We start from the raw sequence: 21,652 nt of genomic DNA, 5'->3' as shown, positions 1-21,652 counted from the left end.
TATACTCAGACAAAGTCTGTCTGACTTGTGGCCAAGCTCTTATCAAGCCCACATTGCACTGCTCTGGTGGCAGTCCAAGGTGGTAACATCAAGCTAAACACCCTGTCAACAACCGCATTCCCGCATGGAACACGGCGGTGTTTACTTAGAGCAAGGGCAGGATTTGGGACTTGTAGGAACCAGTGTCCAGCTCTCCAGCACTGCTCCTCCACTTTGTATCCACATGCCCACTTTGAGAGGCCAGCCGCCTGCCAATCAGGTCCCTTGCATCTATAAATTCACACAGAGGATGACCGTGTCCAAAATGCCTGTCACTTCTAAAACACTGTGAAGCAGATTGGCCATCACAAGCTAAACTTTTTCTAAGGGAAATGATTTTAAAGCACAGGGGTAATTCAAATTTGTAAATTCAAAACTTTCTCAACTTGTGAAATCAATGTTGGAGTCCAAGTAAGTTACTGTTTTAGTGAAGAAATTGAGAAAGACCTGTTTGACTTGGCTGTCCTCTGGTGACTTTCTTTTCTTTTCTTTTTTTTCATTCAGAAGCAGCTTTATTTCAAAAAATGAATCTTTTTTCCCTTTGCATGATTTTTGTCATAGCCTACACATAACACCAGGCAGCTCAGGTATAATTCTATTCTAGGCAACTTGTGGCTTTTTCATAGATAATCAATGAGTTTTGGAGAAACTTCATATACATTTCTGTTTTAGTATAATCCTTTTCTCAGTTGTCATCCTCAACATATTCCAAATTAGAGAAAGACATCCTTCTTGCCCCTACTTTGAAAACACGATTTAGAGCAGGCCACATTTGACGCCGTTTCTATGGCTGACAATGATGATGGCCATCTGTGGGTACATATCCGAAAAGGCTGTCTCCTTTCATTTCTGCAAAGTAAAAAAGATCAAGTGTTTCTGTTTTTTTTTTGAGGAATTTAAAAGTGACCAAATACTTTCATTATAAAAGCTTCAAAATTACAGGTAAGCAAAGCACACCCTTTTTTAGTAGTTTTGTAGATAAGGGCATTTAGCAGGTGAGATTGTTTCATTTGATTGGGTAAGAAATTTAAACACTGAATGGGGTTTGCCAATATTTACATTGCACTGTCTGCCAATATGCAGATAGATGAGCAAAATGCAACTTGTGTTTAGATGAGGTATCAAAAATCTGTTGTTTTACGTTTTCTGTAGTTTCACTAAAATCTTCATAGAAATCAAGAAAATCTTACGAAACTCTGTTTTTCAAGTCCAAATACTGAAGTGCCAGATGGAACAGTGTCTTGTTGCTGTGATCCAAGGAGTCACTTGAAATATTATGGAAAGCTTTGTTACTGGGCATATCTGGCAAAATTAGCTGTACTCTGTATAGGGCCAACACGTCGTTACCCCAAATTCTCCTTTTTATTTGCCCAGAAGACATTTTAGCTGCAACCTATGAATCGGGAAATAGAACTTGAATCAGTTTTGTGAGCAATCAAGGGAACAGCATGGCCGTGCTGGTTTGTGTGGCATGCCCCAGGTGAGCCCACGGGCCCCGCGTCCCAGGGAGCATGTTTTCTTCTTGGGAAAGGAAAGCTTTTGCCTGAGGTAGAAGCACTTGTGTGTGTCATCCCACAGCTGTGAGACTCGGACTCCCAGGAGCTTTCACGTCTCCATCTCCACTGTGTTTCACTCCACATTCTTTTCTTTTAAATTTCAGAAGTATTTTGTACATATTGTGCAAATGCTCTGTCTTATTTATCTCCCCAATTCGGTTGCATGAGTCTCCCATCCGTCATTAAAATAACAGCCATTGAACCTTCTCATTCTGGGACATCTAGGTCATGCTAGTGTTGGTATTCTAATCACCCTCATCTTCATTATCTGAATTCTTAAAAGTATGGTCACAATATTCACAAGGTAAAAATTAAACAAGGATTATCTTGAGGAAAAGCACAACAGTTAATCCACAAAGTCCAACACAGACAGACGGTTAACACTCACAACTACAATATGCTGATGGTGTGCACTTATGTCGCATCAATTGAAGTGAAACAGTAATGAATGACTCATTTGGGTGAACGTTAAATCATGGTTGCTAGCACGGGAAAAGAGTGACAGCCACATTTTGACACTAATAATAGCATTGCTTTCAGTGGCTAAATTTTGGGCTGCCATGTGGGTTTTATACATTTTCCCCAACCTTTGGTATCCATCACCAAAAAACAAGACATTTTGTATCACAGGGATAGGAATTCAAGATGCAGGTTAAAACCAGGACCCTCACAGGCAGACAGTTCATGCTAGCCAGACTTTGATGTTATTCAGCATCAACACTTGCAACATTTGAAACAGAAAAGAACCATGAAGCCCATCTTCTTATCAAGACACAATGAAACAATAGAAGGAACAGGGTCCATACTAAAAAATGCAGCTGGGAAGTTATGATCCATATTTGAAAATGGGTGGATACAGAAACAGATGTTTATCTGAGAACTGACCGACTGGGCCTGCCCAACAGTGGAGACATTTAGGATAACTCAAATCCTGTATAACTGATGGCTATGACTTTTAAAAAGTAGGTGAGACAACATCTGGTCCAGTGAGAATAAGTCACTATGTATTTACCTTTATCCCTCATCAAAACTAAGTTCTCAAAGTCTAAACCAATTACCTAGACATTCCACACCCCTGTCCTAATAATTTGTACTATAATTTTATTATAAGTAGGACAAGAAGTCTATCAGTGACTCTTTCTTCTCTCCCCAAATGGCCAATGCTGACTGTTTCCAAAATAGATAGTCATCTGAAAATGAGCCCATTTCTATTAGTAAGGAGTTAAACTTTTTATTGAAGGAAACATTGGAGGAATGTATGAACATCCTTAACTAAACGCAATGGAAGCATCACCGTGGATCATCCTTCCTCGTTCATGAAAAAGGGTTCTAAGTTGTATCTAGAGTAGGTCTGTCCAAAATTCCAACAAAGAGACACTATGTGGATAATTTGGTAGTTAAATATATTTGAGGAACACTGGAACCGAAAAGTATCAAAGAGGATTTCTTATTATACATCATGCACAGTGTTTAATAGGCTTATTTGCAACGCACCCCTGAAGAACAGGAAACCTGGCATTTATTTCCAAATGCATCTGATAATAAACGTTTAAAATCTTGGAACACTTCTCTGAAGCAGTGTTCCATAAAATGAAGTTGGAGATACACTGATATAAATATAAGAAAGTGTTAAAATCGGATTTTTTTTCAGGTTCAGCTAAAGCCCCATGACAGGGGGAACCAATTAGACCCACACTGGAAGATGAGGTGCTGGCTCGCCCACACTGGGCCTCTGCTGCAGGGATCTCAGAGTGAAAGCTGCAACCCTTCCTTAGCTGCCCATCTCTCTCTCTCCTGTAAACAAGGTGGGTTCTAAAAGGAGTCTGGGATCGAGAAGTGGGGATTTCTTTAGGTGGGATTTTTGGGTTTGCCTGCAGTACTTTACCCCCATAGAGATGAGTTAAGAGTACGTTCCTCATCTCAAGCAAGTAAGAGGGAGCCCAGTGGCCCACTTGGATAGCTTGGTGCACGTCCCCTGCATTTCAGAGTCAGAGTGAACTGATTTCTGACTTATGTCTAAACAATTTAACAAGTGAAAGAAAGACTGTGGCTGAAGCTGCTTGCTAGGGGGCTCAACAGAAGAGGCCTGAATCGGAACTGTAACTGTAGCCCACTGTGGGGAAGTCAGAGATCCATAAGATCCATACGTATTTCTGTGGAGGCGGTCAGGGCAAGCGAAGCACCCTGTGGTAGTCTTGGATCCTGCCTTGTTGGAGGCAAGGAAATCTCAGCAGAGAGAAAGCCTCAGATGTCCAGGAGTGGAAGGAGGAGGGATCCCAGTGAACAGCCTCCGGGCATGGATTGTGGTCATCAAAGTGAGCTCCAAGTGACAGGGCCCCAGCTGTTCATGGAGCAGCCTGCGAGGAGACGGGCCAAACATCTGCCACTGGAAGGGCAACCCTGAGCCAGAAGGGCACCAGCCACGCAAGTATGATCTTGCCTTTGACTTCTCTCTCCTCTCCCTACCCAACTCACTTGGTGTGTGGGAACAAGGTGAGGATGGAGGGGTAAAGGAACAAAATGTTACTCTGCCCACTGAATATGTATTACCTGTGGATGGATTTCAGAGTTTTCGTTCTTACCCATTTTATATTTACAATGGAACCAAGATGGGTTGCGTCTCAGTCAACAGAGGGCTTATTATCATATAAGAGTGAGCAGCAAGTTCTGGGACCAACCGAGATTTTATTCAGACACAGAGGAAGATTTACAGACAATTGTGAGAAAAACAAAAAAGTAGCATGTAACACTAAACCACATGCTGTTAAAAGTACCACTTGCTTCCTATAAAGGATGTGAGGAGAATCCTGTCATTGTTATGACCCAGAGGCCCACTGCTAGGGGAAGGAACGCCATCACCACCTTGCGTTTTCATGGCACCTCTGTGCCCAGCCAGCATCTTACTGATGCTCACAACCCTTCACAGTAGCTGGGTAGGGATGACTTTCCTTTTTACAGAGGAACAACTGAGGATCAAATCTGTGACTTGACTTACCTAAAATCTAAAGGCTCGGGCACTGGCTGATCCCAGTTTGAGAACTCTAGTCATCCACACCCCTCATTCAGCACCCTTTCCCACATACACACTCTCCTCTGCGAAGAATGGGATGAGCGATCACTTACAAACCCCAGAATCCACGGGTGTAACACGATGGGAAATGACTTCTCATGACTAAAACTGGACTGGTTACAGCTGGTAGGTTTTCTGAGACAGCAACGTCAGCTTTGAAATAAAGTCGAGCACAGCACAAAACAACGACCCCAGGCAGAGCAGACTGAAGTCTTTCCCAGGCCTGGGACGGTTGATCTTTACAGCTAGATGGAGTTTGTTATTCTCCCCTTAAATAATTTTCATGGGGAGGGTCTCTTTGATTATACAAAAACAAAATCCTGTGTGCTGGCAATTCCTCTGGCATATTATCACTTTTTTTCTTTCTTTCTTTCCCTTTTTACTGGCACAAAATCTGAAAGAAAAGCCTTGGGGTGCAAACGACCGCAGCCTGTTGAACATCACGGTTATTTATTTTTATGAGGCCTCATTATTGCTCTTTACCCTAAATTATAGGTATATTCTTGGCTTCATTTTCCACTCTTCTGAAAGCCCCCAAATACTTTGTTCTATATTTCCAAACAGTTTTCAATACTTCATCAATCAAACGTGCAACAAGCCGCACATGATGCGCTGGACCAGGGCAGGGCTCTGTGGGGCCCAGTAGTTTAAGCCAGAGCTGTGAGCCCAACTCCCTCTCAGGAGAAGTACCACGTGTCTATCAGGATGATGCGGGGAAATTCCCAGGCTGCAACATTTCACGACAATTCAGCCCTCTGGCTCCATTTCAGACCAGCATTTAAATGTCCAGGTTTCCATATTTTCACATTTTTACTTAGTTGTGCCATAACTACAAAATGAGTCCTTTTGCAAAGGCTTAATTTCCTCTTCCCAGTACCCCTCTCCTAATCTTAATCACCCCAATTTTGCCTTTTTGCCAATAGGATCCAAGCTCTTAAGACTGCTGGGTCCTCCAACATGGAAAAATTCCCTGGAGATTTTTGCAGAAACAAACTTTGCTAAGTTGCTATAATTTGGGGTCAAAATTTCCCCAGCTTTATCAAAAGAGCAGCTTAAAGTAATAACAACTACTCCTGGAATAGCAATAATAATCCCTTATATCTAAAAATTACAGTTTTCAGACCACTTTAATTTATGTCAAGCAGAACCATAAAGTGCTAAACAGATGTAAGATATTATTAAGTTGCCCCTTTCTCTGTCAAAACCCAACTTAAGTTTCAGAGTTGGGTTAGATACCAACCAATGAAATCGTCCCCCACCTTACTAGCTGAGCTAATTGAACCCTTCTTTGCAACCCTTCCCCAGGTCTTTGTTTCTTTGTTTCTACTACTAATAGCCTATCTCATGCCACTGCCGTTATTTCCACACTTATCTTCACTAAACATTCCTGGAAGAGAAAGGCTTCATCTCCAAGCCTCGGTCCAGTTCCTAAGAACTCAAAAAGTGGTGTTGAATTGACGAACCCACAACCCTATAAAGAAAAAGGTCATGTTACCACTATCCCATTTTTAAGACAAAACAAACTGAGCCTCAAAAAGGTGACGTGTTTCCCAAAGTCGTAGAGCTGTTTAAGAAGTCAGAACTTGAATCCAGGTACCCAAAGTCCCGGTGTGTGTGCTGATACCACACCATCTGGTGAGCTCAAAGTTACACAGCGGCCATCATTTTGTTTACTTAGCCAAATGAATAATACACCTAGTTTTTAAGAAACAAAATACTACCTACTTTCATGGACAAAAGTTGTTTATGCCAACAAATGAAAGAGAAAGGGGAGAGGAAGAAGGAGAAAGGAAAATGAAGGGAGGGAGTTCAGAAGGAAGGGAGGGAGAGAAAGAGAAGAAAGAAGCACTTCATGTTATTAAGTCATGTCATCGAACTGAGTTTCAACCTGCCTTTCCAATTTTATTCACCACCTCTGCCCCTCATGTCCTATGCTACAGTTAAACTGGTCTCGTTGTGGCTATGTTAAAAATAAGGAACTAAAATATATGTGTATACAAATATATATCTGTACATTGATCTTGTATCCTGCAACCTGCTAAATTCACTTATCACTTCTAGTAGCTTTCTGTAGATTCCATTGCATTTTCTATATAGATGACCATTTAATCTGAGAATAAAGACAGTTTTTCTTCTTTCTTTGCAATCTAGATGCCTTTCTTTCTTTCTCTGTTTTTCCTTTTTCTTTTTCCCTTGCCTTATTGCACTGGCTAAAACCTTCAGTATAATGCTGAGTAGAAATAGGAAGCATGTATTTGTATATTATTTTTCACAACAAAAATGATTAATTTTTCAGGTATTGAGTAAGTGAAGCCCCTGCAAGTTTAACAATCAGTCCCCACCCTGAAGATGTCATGACCTGGCGGAGGGGCTCTCCCTGCTGGTAAGACAGAAAACCAGTAAGCCTGAAAAGATAAGCCCGGCCAGGTGCTTGAATAATAAAGGTAACAGCAGTCGCAGCAGGCGCCTGAATACTTCAAGAGGATTGATATGGGCCAGGCACCGCTGAAAGTTCCTGACATATATATTAACTCCTTTGATTCTTCCACCTTATCCCCTTAGAAAGGTAGAGAGAGGAAGATAAGTACCGTGTGTCTCCGTAGCCAGTCTTAAGTGCTGGACGAAATTGCCTTCGGTTACCATGACTTCATTAACAGGTATTGAGTGTCCACTCTTTGCTAATTACTATGTCACTTTCAATTAATTTAATTATCACAACAATCGTGTTTTGTAAATGAAGGAACTGAGGTTCAGAGAGTTTAAGTGACCTGTTCAAGGTCACCCAACTAGCACAAGATTCAAACAGATGTGCTCTGACTTCGAATTCAATACTTTCCACCACCCCCGACTGCTCTTCAAATAGCTAATATTTACATAGTACTTTGCAGTTTGCAAAAATCATGATCACATTTATGCCTTAAATGCCACTGAAAGGAAGTGCGATTTTATTCACGATTTTATTCACTCGGCAAGCGAGAACCTTTGTCAGTTTTTGAGAGGAAGGAAAATGTGAAAGGGGAGAGAGGTGTTTGGGGAAGAGGAGGGCAGCACTGTGCTACATGGATTTGCTGGGGCAAATGTGCACGCCCGGGTGGAGGCCCTACACCTCAGGAGGCCAGAGCGGCACCTCTGAGCTGGTGAGGCCTTCCCTTCAAATTCATTTGCCAGTCAGGAGAAGTCCTGCTTTAAGTAATGTTCCTGGAGGGAACTCCCAGAAGAGCAGAGATAATAAAAGTATTTCTTATGTCACTTCGTTCTCTGCATTTAACTTCTGGGAATATTTTTGTTAACTGTGAAGAGCACACCAAGGAACCATGATCACTGATACACGGAGAAATGGACGGTCGACTTCCTCAGCCACGTCCTGTCAGTGTCAACAATTTAACCAAACATATAATAGTCATACCCTCATCAGCGTTAGCTTTGCTAGGTTTCTGGCACATAGCTCTTCATCTCCCTCATTAAGTTTATGGAGTGTTCTTGGTACATTTGCTCAGAGTGAGGATTTCAGTTTCGGCTCACACATATCGGAGCCCAATAGGGGAATGATTCTTTTGCCTTAAGTAGTTAGCAGAATAGAAAAGCATATGAAACGGCCCAATGCCCGCAGCCAGGTACCTGGCAAATAATAGCAGACGATTTTGCCCTACCCATCATAATCCTGCCCCATTCACCAGGGGTGGGTCCAATATATATAAGCCAACCAAACCCAAAATATGAATAGTATTCTGTTTTCATTACCTCCCTTACTCCATGATTGGCACCGCTATCCCCTATTCAGAGGCTCCACTCCTTCAGAACTGGGGTGCTGAGGTCCTCCTTCTCACACCACACCAGGAGGGTTGCTCCGAGCACACTCCCCAAACCCAAATCTACCCCAGTCCCACTTCACTTTATAATAATTTTAACATCTGAGTATTCTGTGCTCAACTATGTCAGATGAAAACAATTTTTTAAAATCATTTTGATAATATTTCAGTGATAGTATGCTTGACACGACTTCTCTCCCGGGGGTAGCTGCATTTCAAAAGCAGTGCTGTGAGTCAGGCATGCCTTTCCCTGTAGGATAAGTTCAGCTGTAGGGAGAGGGTACTATGGAGCTTCCAGCATCCACTGACAATGTCCCGTGAGACACATTCATGCCTCAGTTTCCTCTTGTCATACAGGGTCATCGCACTAACCTCACTATACTATAATATAATGACATAATACTGACCTCACAGGATTATTGTGGAGATTAAACAAGTTGATTAATAATTATTTTAAGCTATAAAGTGAGAAGTTTCCAATGCCTTCTGTGTTGCTCTTTGTGTAGGTTACCTGCTAGATCTACCCCCATGGAGTCTGAAGAGATGGGGTGGTGACTCTGTCAGCCACATGGGGTTGTAACTTCTACCTGCGCTATTTGCTGGGTCCAACTATAGATAAAGGACCCTATCTCTAGTTTCACAACTGCCCACAAAAATGAAGCCCCTGTTTCTTGGATGGGCTATAGAGGAGTCCCCTTTCTCTGGCAGCAAGATCTTCTGGTAGCTTAGCTACTCACACGGTTGCCATCCCACACTGCGTGAACCGAGGCGGTGTGTGGACCAGCTTACGGACAACAAGATGCTCTCGGTCCTCAGATAAACAACTGAGCCAAGAACAATATCCATGAAGAAAGAGAAAATGTTGCACTGTTTCACTTTGAATGAGCACTCTGTTCCCAACCATGAAAAATCTTTACATTTTATCCAAAATGGATCTTCACAGACCTTCAGATGCTGGTGTCCTCTAACCAGTACATTAGGGCACAGTCTACACCATCTTTCACTACGTTTCATTCCTAGGGTCCTTAGAATATTAGAAGTTTACTTGATTTTCTGTGAAAGTAGTAAGTTCTAGGTATTTGGGAGGCATTAAATAATGGGAACATGAGGCTCTCATAATTCCTGATCAAAGTGTCAAAGAAGGACAGTACTGAAGGGTATCCTAGGACATTCGCTTTGTTGTACAGAGCAGAGGACTGAGGGCTGAGCTTAAAGCCACCTGCTAGGATATGAGGCAGATCTGAGATGTGGAATTGGGTACCACTCTACCACACAGCATCCCTTCCCTCTGTTGTGCATGTCATCAGAACTAACGCAACCAGGAGGGTCCCTCTGTTATAACTACCCCATCTTATTGTTACCTAGGAGTTAATGAATGTCTCAGATTCCCACTCACATGTTAACCTTCTTCCTCCCTTACCATAGGCCTTGCCACATTTTCTCAAGCTTCAGGTCAGTGATGAGAACCAACAGGCCTTTACTCAACACTTCTGCCATGACCAGTGTCTGCTCAATGACCACTGCTGTGGTCTGTTAGCCAAGCTGCCAACGTTCTCTGTCACAGATACAATCACAATGACACTGCAGAAAATCGGGGTGTGAAGGATAGTTTCTGCAACAGCCAGCTCCATGGACCTCCTGCAGGATGTTGTGTCCCACAGTCATGTGAGCTACAGTGCATCCATGGAGAGAGGTGAGCAGAGACCTCGCCATGGGAAAGGGAGGTATGCTGCCACTTGCCAACCACCTCCGAGGTGGTGAGGCCCATGACAGGGTGCAGAGCATACAGCTCTGGCTGGATACCAAACATCTGGGCTCAAACCCAAGCAACCAAGTGATTCAAATAAAATAAAATCTAATCAGCAAATGTTTTCAATGCCTACTATGTGCCTCCAGACAGCTGTGGTTAGAATGGATGACATTTAAGCGCTGCTCAGCCCCCCAAACACCACTGCTCTTTGATCCAGATGCCTGATATTATATTAATTGAATATTCATGACTTGAACCGAGCATCTGTTGGCATATGTTGATGTGCAGACAAAAACAAAAGTTATAAATTATTTCTTCAGCACTTTAATGATATTCTTGTCGAGCTCCCTAGATGGAGGCTGAAGACAGTTTACCCCAAGCCTCCAACCATTCCAAGATTGCCTCCTCTCTCCCTGTCTCCTGCTCTATCAGGATGCAGGGAAGCTAGGAAGGCCGGTTTCCTCCCATAGCTCCAGGGAGACAGTCAGATGAGAACAACACCAGAGGCAAGCACTCTCTGAGCTCAGTGTTTGATTGCCTCCAGGCTCACAAGCACTCAGTGCCAGGAGGAAACCCTACGCATAATTTGGCCTCTGTGGTGCTCCAAGAAGGAAGGGCATGCTTGCCCTTTGTTGCTGGACATCCTAGAGTTAGAATGACAATTATGATTCTGCATTCTTATGTAAATCATGTTATTTCTGAAATAACTTAGAGCAGGGAAGTGAACGCGCAGTTACCTCATTCCTGGCATTTCTCACAGTGGTTCGCACCCTTCCTAATGCCGCGACCCTTTAATGCAGTTCCTCGTGTTGTGGTGACCCCCACCCATAAAATTATTTTCGTTGCTACTTCATAACTGCAATTTTGCTACTGTTATGTCTTAGGCGACCCCTGTGAAAAGGTCGTTCAACCCCTAAAGGGGTCGCAACCCACAGGTTGAGAACCGCTATACCTAGGAGAACTTCCAGGGCCTTTACTAATACAACCAAGTATTGCAGTCATACGATGAATAAAGTCAAGGGATTTGCTCTTAGCTTGCTTTAGCCATTTACTGTTTTCATTCTTCAGTAAGAAGGAACAGCCATAAAGGTGAGGGCGGGAGGACCTCTGCATGTGTGATGGCAGTCTCCAATTTTTCAGGGTCCCCTAGCTGTTGTCAAACAGGCTTTGTACACTCCAGTTAGCATGCTCACGTTTGTCCTTCTTGTTCTCACAATGGCCTCTGAGCTCCTCAAAGTCAAAGGAGGCCTCACACCCCCATGGCACTGAGCACAAGTGTCCGCACAATAATTATGATATGGAGTTTACAGACAAGGGAAGAGGCAGCCACTAAAGTCAGGCTTGCTTGTCGCCTGCCTAAAGGGAAATTGGAGGTGTGACAATCTGGAAATGTGGGTCTCCACAGTGTAGGCTCTGTAGCTCCCTTTTCAAGAATGTAAAATCAAGGACCCTTGGGTCGTGTGTCTTTTGTACTTACCCTGCCCACTGGAGAGGCAGGTCTCGGTAGCTGGTCTTCTCCATTAGCCACTGGGTTTCCTCACTGTCCATGCTCAGCTAGTCAGGAGAAAGCACATTAAATGTGCTTGTGTCAGGCACTTCTGCTCTGAATCTCTACTTCCTTTCCTAGGTACACAAGTAGCTGGACAACCTGGAAGAAAGCTCACAATGCCCGCATCTGGGTACGCTGTTCTGTACAGCGCTTTGGATGAATCAGGAAAAGGCAATCTGCTGGGCACATGGCACGTAGCTTGGTGAGTGGAACCTAGGTCAGATTATTATCTGCTGCCTTTTCCCCTTGGTTTATGGGAACCTTATGGTACTTTCTTACCCTTAAACCCAGAACCTGGATCATGTTCTGAATGGCCTGAGTCCTCTTTTCTGAGCCCCACCCTGATCCCCCTAGCTCTACAAAATCCCCGTGTCTCTATTCAAGAAGAAAGCCTGTAAGACAGCTTCATCAAGATCGAGGAGCAACTCAAAAGTCCAAGTCCCGTTCACATTCTCAACCCCACCCCCAGCCAAGTAATGACCCCACAGAGGAAAAAGAGGTTGAAGGAGACATGGAGGGTATCCATCCCTCCTCCTGTCTTTTCTATGTCCTGCCTTTTTTTTTTATGTTTGTATTCTCAACCTTCTCATACCTTGCTCACTTGACTTTTATTTCATTAGTTCTCCACGAACTGAATTTCTTTGTTGCCAACTCTGCCCTCTTGCCCCAGAATGGAAGGACGAAAAGCCAGTGCATCCACTTCCCATGAGAACTGCTCCATGGAATTCTGTGACCGAAAGACGACCCTCACCTACAGGCTGGAATTTCTTTGCTGTGAAGAACTATTTCTGCAAAAAATTTTGAAGTTGTCATTTTCATTTTAAAAATAAGATGATAAAACACACACACACACCAGCCATTATTGTAAAATGCCTACAGATGATGAAGAGGAATGCATATCAATAGACACACAGGCGTACAGATGAGCCAGAGCACATGGAGGCCAAGATGAACCTCTCAGATGAACAGAGTGGTTAGATACTACGGGAAACGACAGAAATTAAGACTGATGTCAAAGTTCTTCTAGGTTTCCTTCTACCAGTCCTTTCAGATTTAAAAAATAAAAATAAAACATTTTCTCAGAATTCCATTTAAATCTGATACCTAAATTAGCTTCAAAAAGCAGTCTCATGGGTGGCAGAAATGTCGGGTTACTAAGCAAGAGTCTCGCTGTGGTCCGAGAATGATTGCTGGCAGGAAAGGGAGGTTTTCTAGTGCTCTTCTGGAATTGTTTAGCTAAATAAACTCTGACACCTCTGTGCCTCCATGTTTGATATCTTAGATTCATCCCAGGGTTTGCTAGTGTTCTGTGGTAATATTTCTCAAAAATTATGTAGATATTTGGAATAATGACTACCACATCCATGATGCCCATCACTGCCACCACCATTATTGGTCATACTGACTTGTTTTCTTTCTGGACCAATTTGCAAGTACCCAATTACACCTGTACCTTAAGAAGTAAAATACAGTGGGTATCCTCATTTTGCGAAAAGGAATACAGATAGAATTTTAGTCACTTAACCAATATATTTGAGTGGTGCCAATTTCAAACTTCACAAGTGCCAAAGGGCCCAGTGCAAGACTGTCTCAAACCCTAATAATGGAAAACCTTAACTGGTTTCCAAAGCAGCTGTCAAGGGAAATAATAAAAATTAAAAAAATAAAACTGATCTTCAGAAAGCTTGGGCTCTGCTTATGGTCCTAAGTCTGGGCCAGGTTCAGACTTTTCAAATGCTATTCCAAATAGTTCCTAAACCAATAATTTGGGGCTAATTCAATGTTAACTCGGTGTCCCTCCCTTTTACAACCAGCAAGCATGCAACTCTGTACACTGTGTATAACTTATGAAGTTGGACATGTCATTCCTTCACTACACAAAGTATCAGTCTCAGCTCCTCAATCCACAAAGATCTTGGATAAGCAGGCTTTTTTTAAGTACAGACACGTCACAGATTTGCATGTCATGCGTACACAGGGACCAGGATCTTCTCTGGATTGCTTCAGTTTTAGTATATGGACTGCTGATGCAAGCATAAGAATGTCTTTTTGAAAGATAGACTGGTAAGTGGTAAAAATCACAGGTTTTGGAATCCCGCAGACCAGCAATAACTTTAAGTATCTATGTCAAGAGAAGGTAGCACCGAGAACTATCCACATGTGTTTTGGTATGGATTGTTCATCCTTTACCTCATCAGCTACAGTTGTTGGCACATAGCATGTACTCAATAAATATTTATTGAACTGAATCAATCTATTCTCATATTGAACAAATTTACTTTCACTCAAAGGGGCTCCATAATCTCTTGGTAACTTGATACTGTGCCCCTTGCAATTTTTTAAGGGAGTGCTCTGGGTTAGGGATATTGGTGTCTTGTCCCCACCTCATCCATAAAGCTCTCCCTGACAGATCCCGCCGATGCTCCTCTCATTTTTACGACTCCCTGTTGTACTTATTCCAGGTTCCACTCACTTTGGCACTTACATGATATCTTATCTTGCCATGTAAAATGTGTTTCATAAACACATCATCCTTCCTATGAGTCTGTAAGTTTCTCAAGGGTAAAGGCCATGTCTGATATTCCTTTTGTACGTCCCATGGCGCGCAGCACAGAGCGGAGCGGAGCGAGTGCTGAACAGTGCCTGCTAATGCGAGTTGGGTTTTAAAGATAGTGCTTCGTCGCCGGTGATGGTTTTCTTTCAGAGAGTTAAAAGGCAGGACTGGCTGTATTCACCACTTATTTCACCCAAATGAAGCCCATGGGCCTCTGCACTTAGAGTGCTAGTTAGGAAGCAGAGGATCAGAAGGCAGCTGCTTATTTTCAACAAAGAAGAGATTGTATTTCAGCATGAATTGCAGGATTTCACGTTTTACACTAGTGACTCTTGGCCAAACTCTTTGGTGTTATCAGGAATAAAGAGTAACCCAGAGATATGTCAAATATCAATTTCCAATTACTTTCCTGTGACACATTTCTGCCACTTGGGAAAACCTCCAAAGGATCTGTTGCCCCTTATCAGCTCAGATCGGGCTTAACTTTCAGTCTAACAGGTAACACTCGGCAGCACCCTGCTCAGCCTCCGTGTCACAGTGCCCTCCTCTGACTCTCGGACTCTCTTGTGAAGTCTTCAGTATTGGCTTACACTGTCACCCGAGAGCTAGCCCAAGCGTGGAAGACCTACTGTTATTGTACACTAAACCACATGTGTTGAGGTGGAATGGGGGTGACCCCAACTCCTGTGGTGAGCTGTTGCCACTAAGGTTCCCCAACTCTTGACTGGCACTGAGATGTTGGATGCAGGAGCAAAGCCTCGGGCAGGACTTGTGCACTTTCAACTCCAGCCAAAAGGAAAAAAAAGAAGAGAATCTTCAAAGTCTTTGATACTCAAAACACAGAAAAGTATTCTACCCTCCAGATCACAGAGGACAGGCCGCAAACTAATTGAACAAAATCTGTGGTATGAGAGATGTTAAAACTAAGGAGCTACAAACAACCAGAAATCACATGTCCTCTTTATTACAAAGTAATGGAACAGAATTTGGAAAAACCAGAAAGCATCTCCGGGTTCATAAATCAGCCCCGTTGGAAGGAAATGCAAAAGGCCAGCACCTGGAATAAACCTTGAACTGGAGCAGGAGAGCAGCCTAAAGAATCAAACATGGGGGCCAAGGCTCCAGACTGTGCACTGTGATCAATGACTTGAGTGAAAGGTCTCAGTTGAGGCTGAACAATGAACTTGTTCTCTCTATATCTCAGAACTCTCCGCAGCATAACTATGTCTTCCCTGATTGTTCCTGGTTACCAGGATGCAAGGCAGTCTGGGAAGCTTCGGCTGTGTCCTCATCAGCCTGCTTCTGACAGTGGAGAGCCCTGGAGTTCATCAGGACTCCCTCCATCAAGTCATCTGTGTTGACTCTGCGTGCGTGTCTCAACCTTCTAGTTCCTTTTCAAGTTTGAGAACCATCTTAAATGAGGCAATGGCATTAGCCTCGTTCTGTCAAAAAAAAAAAAAAGAGGATTGCAAATGGACAGCATATGGCCTGGCTTGTTTCTGGTCATTCCCCAAGAAGTTCTTAGGGAATTGGATGTCCGTGAGATTAATGGTTCCCTCCTGTCCTGCCTTTATCCTCTGGAATAGTTTTCTCTAATCTCTTTCAGATCCTCTAAAGCATTTAGATTGAACCAATCACTTATCCCGAATCTACAACCAAGACCCTAAGACCTACTAGAACCAAAGGAATCCTCCAACCACTTTCCTTCTCTCCTGGATATGAACCCATAAATGGGAAAAAAAAGGTAGGTACCCCAGAACCTGATTTTGGTACGTGCCCCTAGCAGGAACTGAACCCGGGACTCTCTGGTCCACAGGCCAAAGCTCCAACTGCTGAGCCAAACAGGCCAGGGCCAGAACCTGATTTTGAATGTGGAAGTATCCCAGAAACCCAGCTTCCTTTCTCATCTGACCTTCCAAAACTGCTTCACTTGTAACAACTGGTCTACCCAGTGGCTGTGGCCCCACACAGGTAGGATTGGAAGGCCTAGATATACCTATTGCCTAGAAACATCCACCCCACCGACCTGCCACGTGGGCCAACCCTTCTCATTCCCTTCCATCTGTCCTCTTCACGACTCTCAGGGACAGCATCTTGTCTCCAGAAGAAAAATCATAGCAACCACAATAATAACAATGATAACCATAATAAAAGAGGCAGGAGCAGCAACAACAATAACATATAGAACACTTACTGTGGGCTGGGAACTATTTGAAATGCTTCACTTATACCAACTCATACAATTCTCACACAATCTACTAAGGTAGGTGTTACTATCCTGCCCATTTTACAGAGAGGAGGACACAGAGTAGTCAAGTGACTTGCCAAAGGTCACAAAGCCAGTAAATGGTAAAGTCAGACACAGGTCTCAGTCCCAATACTATTCTGAATTGCAACCGTGTTCTCCAGAGGTATTAGCCCTCACCCACCACTGCTGATGAGGTTAGAGAACCAACCCTTCTAACCCAGGGCCCGCCAGATCTCATTTCTGCTACTTAGTGTGTAACCTCAAACAAGCTCTGAGTCTCGGAGCTGTAAGTGTCCTCCTCTGTACATCAGCACCATACTGAGACCCACCGCACTGGGTTTTTGGGGGATTGGTGAGATAATGCACGTGCAGGTGCTAGCACAGTACCTAGAACACGGCAGGTGTATCGCAATCACAACTGTGGTTATTATTAGTCAAATTAGCTAACATTGACTAATGAGACACTAAGGGAGTTGGAGAAGATGAGGCAGAAATAATCACAGCTTGAATATAAATATGAAAAAGCAGATCAAAGCGATGACCCCAAGGAGATGGGTACTTTAAAAAAGTACTAATGAGGGAAGCTTATCTTCTTGGTTTGACCAATTCATGCAGCCTCCAGGTTTGTTTACCTTCATGAAAGAAAAAACATCTATCTGGTTTTTCTTGATATACTACATCAAGAAAAAATGAATGGAAGATGTCCAGACTGGGATAATTAGAATATTCTCCCCAGAATTCCCGGTATAATAGCAAGACAGTGAGGCGCCCTTCCCAGGGCTGCTCCCAAGCCAGGCTGGGAGCTGCACCTCGCTCTGCGCCTGCTGCAGGCTCTGGCCCAGCCCTGACCCACCCCGTCCGCATCGGGAGGACTGCCGCCAGAGCACACTGAATTGCCTCTGACTGCATTTAACTGATGTAGTATTTTTTTATGATTCTTTCTTGTTGTACCATTTTTCACTTTTGACTTTATAATTCTCGGCTGACTTTAAATAAAGCTTTGCCAGACGACCCAAGGTGGTTTTTAATAGAGATTTAGGGGCTAGGTTGTGCTGTGGTTTGGATTCAGATTCTACTCCGGCAACAAGGGGAAATTAACTAGGTGGTTTCATCTCAAGTGCCCATTTATACTCGGAATAGACAGAAAATTTATCTTCTCCCAAGCCTTGTAATCATGACACTACAAAGTGATATTCAAGAAATAAAAAATTAGGTAGCAATCGCTCCCACACCACGAAACCGCTACACAGTGTCCCTGTAAGCCCAGATGACTGGGATAATATAAAGACAGCAATGGGATCACTTGCTGAGTGACAAGGAGAAATTTGACCACATCCTGTCCTACACCAAAGACAATGCTTGTTCTCCTTGTGCTGGGAACTCAAATGACCCCACAGCATCCTCCCGCTCTGTGCTCTCCTCGGGCCGGGGCCTCGCGCCCAGATGAAACACTGGAAGCCGCTGGCCCTCAGCGGCAGGAAAGGTGACGACTAGCAAAGAAACCCAGTCAGATAAGAAGTCAGTCACCCAAATTGACATCTTTTTGCAAGAATAACCTTCAGTTCATTATTTCTCAAAAATATAAAATTGGTAACTCAGTAAGATCTTGCTTTTGTCTTGTTTTTCATTATCACGCAATGCTGGCTCTGTTGCAAAGGAAGAGATACAGCAAATGTGAAGTATCGAAAACAATCATTTTAAGAATACATATACCTATTACCAAGCTTAGAAATAAATAAATCCCTTCAGTTTTTCCTATCAGATTAGATTTCTTTGTCTCCACCCTCCACTGATGGTAAATGCAATACTGAATTTTAAGGTTTTCATTCCCATGGTTTTTTCATAGTATTCCCACATATGCAAAGACCCTTTTAAAATAGTGTTGAGTTTTGTTTTTGAACTTGATATAAAAAATGATATCATACAGTATCATTTAGTGAGTTTATTTCTCCCCCAGTTTTGCAGATTCCTCCATGTTGAATATTACTCAACTTTATTTAAAGAATCATTCAGGTTGTTTCCAGTTCTCTTGGTTGTTCTGCTATTACAGACAATGTGATGAATGAAGTTCACACTGATCTCAGCATGTTCAAGTATTCATCCTGGGTTAGAGCCCGGAAGTTGATTTGCTAGATCTTAGGGTTTACATATGATCAAATTTACTATATAATAAAACATTGTTTTCCAAAGTAGATACACTTATTCATACTCCCACCAAAATAGCTTCTGAGTTTCTGTTTCTCTACAACTTTGCTAGACCTTGGTGCTGCCAGATTTTTAAAATTTTGCTGAATCATTGAGTACAAAATGTAGCTTGTAGTTTAATTTACATTTCCACATTTAACTTTTTCTAAATAGGTAATCATTGAACGGTTCTTGGAAGGTTGGAAATTCTTTGTTAAACTAACCTTGAAAGCAGTGTGTTTATATACAGTAAGTGTGATTCTGTGACTACAGAGAAAGATACTCTGTACACAGACATTTAGGAGTCAATATGTATCTTTATTTGCTATTTCATTCTCACACTTATAGCAAGAGTGTAAAGCTAAGGCAGATGGGCAAAACCTGGCCCATCACTTGCTTTTGTAAATAAAGTTTTATTGGAACACAGCCATGCCCATTTGCTTACATATTGTATGTTACAATGACAGAGTTGAGTAGTCACAACAGAAACCATCTGGCCCTTTTACAGTGAAAGTTTGCTGACCCATAACTTAGAGTGTCTCCATTTGCAGGCACAGATATCTCATGTTCAACATGTCTGATCAAATCCGTTCCTCCCAAATACCATTCCTCAGAAAACAGCTATAAGCCTTCCACAAAGCCACTTAGGCCAAAAACTGGGGAGTCATCTGATGTTCTTCCCCTTATTTACCATTTACAACCAATCAGTGGTTGTACCACCCAAGTATTCAAACTTCTCAACAACACTTCTGTGAAGTCCCTTTCTCTACACGTGGCTGGCCCTTTGTCAGGCCTTATGTTGACAGAAAACCCTCCCCAACGACCAAGTCCTATGTATCCACAGGTTTCATAGCACCTGTAACTCTTCACTGCATAATTTGAGTTCTGTCTGCTCTTGATCTAAGCTATAAACTCCCTAGGGCAGGGCCTTGCCATCCCATCTCTGCACACAGGAGAGAGTGTGGCACAGCAAATGCTTCAGAATGGCTTAGCCTCCCATAGGCTGCGTAATCCTTCTCCGAAACCACCGAGGGCCTGACACGGCAAGACTGCTGTGGCTGCCACACCACTAGTCAGCGGGATTTGGAAATAATCGCTACTTTCCTAAAGCTCATGGCCAAGAGAACTTGGGAAAAGAGACTGCTTATTGATAGTTAACACGGTGGTCTTCAAATTGTCGTGTATAGAGGAATTGCTAAAAGATCTCATTAAAAATAACAGATGCCGCCCTGGCCGGTTTGGTTCAGCGGTTGGAGCGTCGGCCTGCGGTCCTGAGAGACCTGGGTTCGGTTCCCGCTAAGGGCACATACCTCGGTTGCAGTTTGTCCCCGGCCCTGGTCGGTTGTGCGGGTGGCAGCCACTCGATGTGTCCCTTTCACATCGATGTTTCTCTCTCTCTCTCTGTTCCTCTCTCTCCCTCCCACTCTACCTGAACAAAAAATGTAAAAATGTCCTCGGGTGAGGATAAAAAAAAAAATAAAAAAATAACAGATGCCAAGGTGTCACCCCAGGCCTATTGAGTCAGAATCTCTGGAGGAAGGTACTCAAGCATATTTACCTTAGGGATGTTCCCTGGGAGTTTCTTATCTAGGCTTGAGAAATGCATGCCTAATAACAACAGCTTCCTAAAACATTCCCCTGGTTCGATCCCATCTCACCAGTGTCCATGATGGGTAGCTGACATTGAATAGACCTCTCACCCCTTTGCTTGGGTACCAGAGCATCCCTAAGCTTCTCCACTGGCCCAGAAGAAGCCTGGCTTGAGGGAATAATTGTATCTTTTTTGTAGGGCTGAATTCATACCTTCAGTCTCTGTTTTTCATTGACTTGCTTGCATTCCTGGTTCATGATGCGGTCTACTCCCTACACTGAGCATCTGTACCATTGAGTGTGTCTAAACTCAAGCACCTTCTGTTCCATGCTGGTAACACACCCTTGTGTGTAGCATATCCCCCAGGACCTGCTTGAGGGAAGATGCACACAGGCATTTTTAAGTGCATATATTATAAGAATACTTATTTTAATTTGTATCGCTCTCTTCATTTTCAACATACTGCAGATCATTTAATATGTAAAACCAAATGCTAATAGAAGGGTCAGACCGACAACAATACCAATGAGATGCTGTTAGTATTTATTAGAGATTTTTCTTATTAGACTTAATTTTTTTTTAAATTGCATGTGACCCATTATCATTATGCTTGGTGGATAATATAATGAAACAAAATTACCAGTCCATTTTACTCAAGGAGAAAGTCTAAGGTTCCCTGGGTTTTATAACACCAAGCTTAGCACAAATTTAAGGAATTTTTCCCATGCTGCACTCGGTGATTTTTAGGGGTCTGTTTTCCCCAGAGGCATGTAAGTACTAAAATTGCATTGGATTGCGTTTTGCTCTCAGCGGGTGAGAAAGTGCATAGTCAATGGGTTATTTGCCATTCTTTATTTCTGTTTTATGCAGTCTCACGGAGGTATCTCTCAGGTGGTTGTTGAAGTTTACTAGACACTCAGGAGCCATGTTGTGTTCTCTCTAAACGGCATTTCTAATCTACAACCAAAGGGTTCGTCTAGGAAGCCACTGGCGTAGCTCTGTCAGTTCCGCAGGTGTTAACTCAGGTTAAAGAGACTAGATTTTTTTGCTATGAGATTCCAATATCATGTAACTAAACAGCATTTATGGGACTACAAACAGAGATGCAAGGTCTGATATCAGTGCTAAAGATGACAGAAGACTTGAAATCAGTGTATAGGAGATTAAAAGGCCTTCTGAACACCAGATCAATTAATAACAAAGAAGCAAGGCAAAAATCACACCGGTGATTTTGCTCCACCTTTATTTATCTGTAATGAAAGCACTAATTCCTGTAAATGCAGTATTACTCTGCTTTCTTTC

The 21,652-nt window shown here is 42.9% G+C and overlaps 1 protein-coding gene across 2 annotated transcripts in view; it reads right to left on the bottom strand.

Annotated features, from left to right (window-relative positions):
- LRMDA (leucine rich melanocyte differentiation associated) overlaps nucleotides 1–21,652 on the bottom strand; it is a 1,094,111-nt gene that overhangs the window by 184,968 nt on the left and 887,491 nt on the right. The gene's annotated exons all lie outside the window — the stretch shown is intronic.

Source organism: Molossus molossus, unplaced genomic scaffold, assembly GCF_014108415.1.
Source record: "Molossus molossus isolate mMolMol1 unplaced genomic scaffold, mMolMol1.p scaffold_m16_p_17, whole genome shotgun sequence".
In the NCBI taxonomy this organism is placed as follows: domain Eukaryota; kingdom Metazoa; phylum Chordata; class Mammalia; order Chiroptera; family Molossidae; genus Molossus; species Molossus molossus.
This window is presented reverse-complemented; position numbering and strand designations above follow the sequence as displayed.